Source organism: Dipodomys ordii, unplaced genomic scaffold (genome assembly GCF_000151885.1).
Source record: "Dipodomys ordii isolate 6190 unplaced genomic scaffold, Dord_2.0 Scaffold50, whole genome shotgun sequence".
NCBI classification, from domain to species: Eukaryota; Metazoa; Chordata; class Mammalia; order Rodentia; family Heteromyidae; genus Dipodomys; species Dipodomys ordii.
Genome location: NW_012267266.1, coordinates 4,104,224 through 4,107,413, shown reverse-complemented (window position 1 = coordinate 4,107,413; position 3,190 = coordinate 4,104,224).

Here is a 3,190-nt window from a genome sequence, read left to right as displayed (position 1 = left end):
AGAGTGCTCGCCTTGAGCTGAAGAGCTGGGGAAAGTGCCCAGGCCCAGAGTTCAAGCCCCACGACCGACAAAAAAAGAGTCTCAAGGACTTTTTTTTTGCCCAAGCTGGCTTTGAATTGTGATCCTTCATTCTCATCCTCTGTAATCCTTAGTTACAGAGGCTGAGAAACACACACACACACACACACACACACACACACACTCTCTCTCTCTCTCTCTTTTGTAGAAAAATGGACAGAAATAAGTAAACATTGTAGAAAAGCATAATTGAAATATTTTAACAAGTTAGTCCCCCCCCCAAAAAAAAAACCCTCTCCTCTCCTTCCTTTCCTTCTTTCTTTGGTGTTGGACTTCAAAGCCTGGCCATGAGTTGTGTGTCCTCCAACAAGGTTAGAGTTTCTTTTTTTTAATAGCAATTTTTTATTGTGATTAAGTGATTACATAAATTTCACAGTATTGTGAGATAGTGATATTTAGTTAAAGTCACAAACACATGCTAACCTTCATGGGGCAAATTGTCTATAAAGTGGTCTATAAAGTTTATGAATTCTATGAGTTTTGACAATACAGTTAGTTCTTCCACATCAGATGATCTGTACATTTCTTTCCTTTTGCTAAGTGTCAACTGTTCCCTCTTTCCTGGTCATTCCCTTCCTCCCATCGCTGCCATTGAGTTGCTTAGTTTGTTCTGATCAATGACCAGTGCAGCTGATGGGTCCCACTGTTGTATGTTTTCCTGTTTCTGTGTCCTTCTAGTTTTCCTCCAATGTGCACATATATACCATATATGTAGTCAGCAGCATGGGTCATTTAGTAATAATTCGACCAGCTGAGTGGAGATTCTTTGTTTCTTGAGTCTTGTTTACTTTGTCATATCCCTTACATTTTGGATTTAACATCCACTTATCAGGGAGATCATGTGCCGTTTGTCTCTTTGCTCTTGGTTTACCTCGCTCAACATAATTTTTTCTAGTTCCATCCATTTCCCTGCGAATGCCATTATTTTGTGTTTTCTAATGGGTAAATAATATTCCATTGTATATAGGTACCACAATTTTTATCCTGACCCTTTTTTTTTTTCGGTTGTGGGGCTTGATCTCTGGGCCTGCACGCTTTTCCTCAACTCTTCAGCTCAAGGCTAGAGCTCTACCACTTGAGCCACAGCACCACTTAGGTACCACAATTTTTGGATCCATTCATCTGTAGTGATGCATCTGGATTGTTTCCGTATCCTGGCTATTGTAAACGGTGCTGCAATAAACATGGAGGTGCATTTGTCCTTATATCCTGGTTTCTGTTGTTAAGGATAGATGCCTAGGAGTGGTATGGCTGGGTCATAGGGGAGGTCTATATTTAGCTTTCTGAGGACCCTCCAGACTGCTTTCCAAAGTGGTTGTATAAATGTACATTCCTACCAGCAGTATAATAGGGTTCCTTTTTCTCCGCATCCCCTCCAGCATTTGCTGTTGGCTGAATTTAGGATGTGGGCCATTCTGAATGGAGTAAGGTGGTATCTCAGAATTGTTTTTATTTGCATTTCCTTTACACCCAGGGATGGTGAACATTTCCTCATTAGTTTCATTTTTATCTCTTCTTCTGAAAAGTCTCTCTTTAGTTCCCTTGTCCATTTAGTAATTGGTTTGTTAGGTTTGGGAGGGATTAGTTTCTTGAGTTCCCTGTATATACTGGATATTAGCCCCTTGTCTGAGATATTGCTGGTAAATTTTTTTTTCCCATTTAGTTGGCTGTCTTTCTAGTTTGATTGCTATGTCTTTAGTTATGCAGAATCTTTTTATTTTAAGGTAGTCCTATTTGTAGAGTCTCTTTCCAATTTGTTGTGACTCTGGAACTCTGTTCAGGAAGTTCCTGCCTGTGCCTATAAGTTCAAGTGTCTCTCCTACTCTGTCCTGCAGTAATTTCAGAGTTTCAGGTTTGATGTTAAGGTCTTTAATCCGTTTTGAGTTGATGTTGGTGGATGGTGATAGGCTGGGGTCCACTTTTAGTTTTCTGCATGTGGCTGCCCAGTTTTCCCAGCACCAGCGGTTGAAGAGGCTGTGTTTCTTCCACTGTATGTCTTTGTCAAATTTCAGCTGACTACAAGCGTGTGGTTTTATTTCTGTATCTTCTATTCTTCAGGTCTGTTTTTGTGCCAGTACCAGGCTGTCTTTGTTATTATGGCTCTATAGTAGAGTTTGAAGTCCGGCACTGAGATCTCTCCTGTGTTGTCTTTTTTTGTCTAGAATTGTCTTGGTTATTCTAGGTCTTTTGTTGTTCCAAATGAATTTTTGGATTGTTTTCTGTATTTCAGTGATCAATGTCATTGGGATTTTAATAGGAATTGCATTGAATTGTATATAAATTTTGGCAGTATGACCATTTTCACTATTTTAAGTCTGCCTAACCAAGAACATAGAAGATCTTTCCATTTCCTGGTGTCCTCTATAATTTCTTTAAGTTTTTATAGTTTTCATCAAATAGTTCGTTTACTTCGTTGGTTAGGTTAATTCCTAAATATTTTTTGAGGTTATTGTAAATGGGGTTTATTCCTTGATTTCCTTTTCTGCTTGTACATTGTTGGTGTACAGAAAAGAGACCGATTTTCTCTACTGCTACCTTGCCAACCTGCTTTATAAGTTCTAAGTTTGGGGGTGAGGTTTTTGGGATCATGGAGGTATAGTATCATGTCATCTGCAAATAGGGATAGTTTAACTTCTTCCTTCCCTATGCAGATGCCTTTAATGTCTTTTTCTTGTCTTATTGCTCTAGCTAAGGATTCCAGAACAATATTGAAGAGGAGTGGTGAGGGTGGGCATCCTTGCCTTGTTCCTGATTTTAGGAGAATTGGTTGTAGTTTTTCCCCATTAAGTATAATATTGGCTGTTGGTCTGTCATATATGGCTTTTATTGTTTTAATGAATGTTCCTTCTATTCCTATTTTCTCCCGAGCTTTTAATATAAATGAATGTTGTATCTTATCACAGGCCTTTTCTGTGTCAATGTGGTTCTTGACCTTGGATCTGTTGATGTAATAGATTACATTTATTGATTTATGTATGTTAAACCATCCCTTCATCTCTGGGATGAAGCCTACTTGGTTGTAATGTATGGATTTTTTTTTTCTTATGTGTTTCTGGATTCTGTTGGAATTTTGTTAAGGATCTTTGCATCTGTGTTCATCAAGGAGATTTTG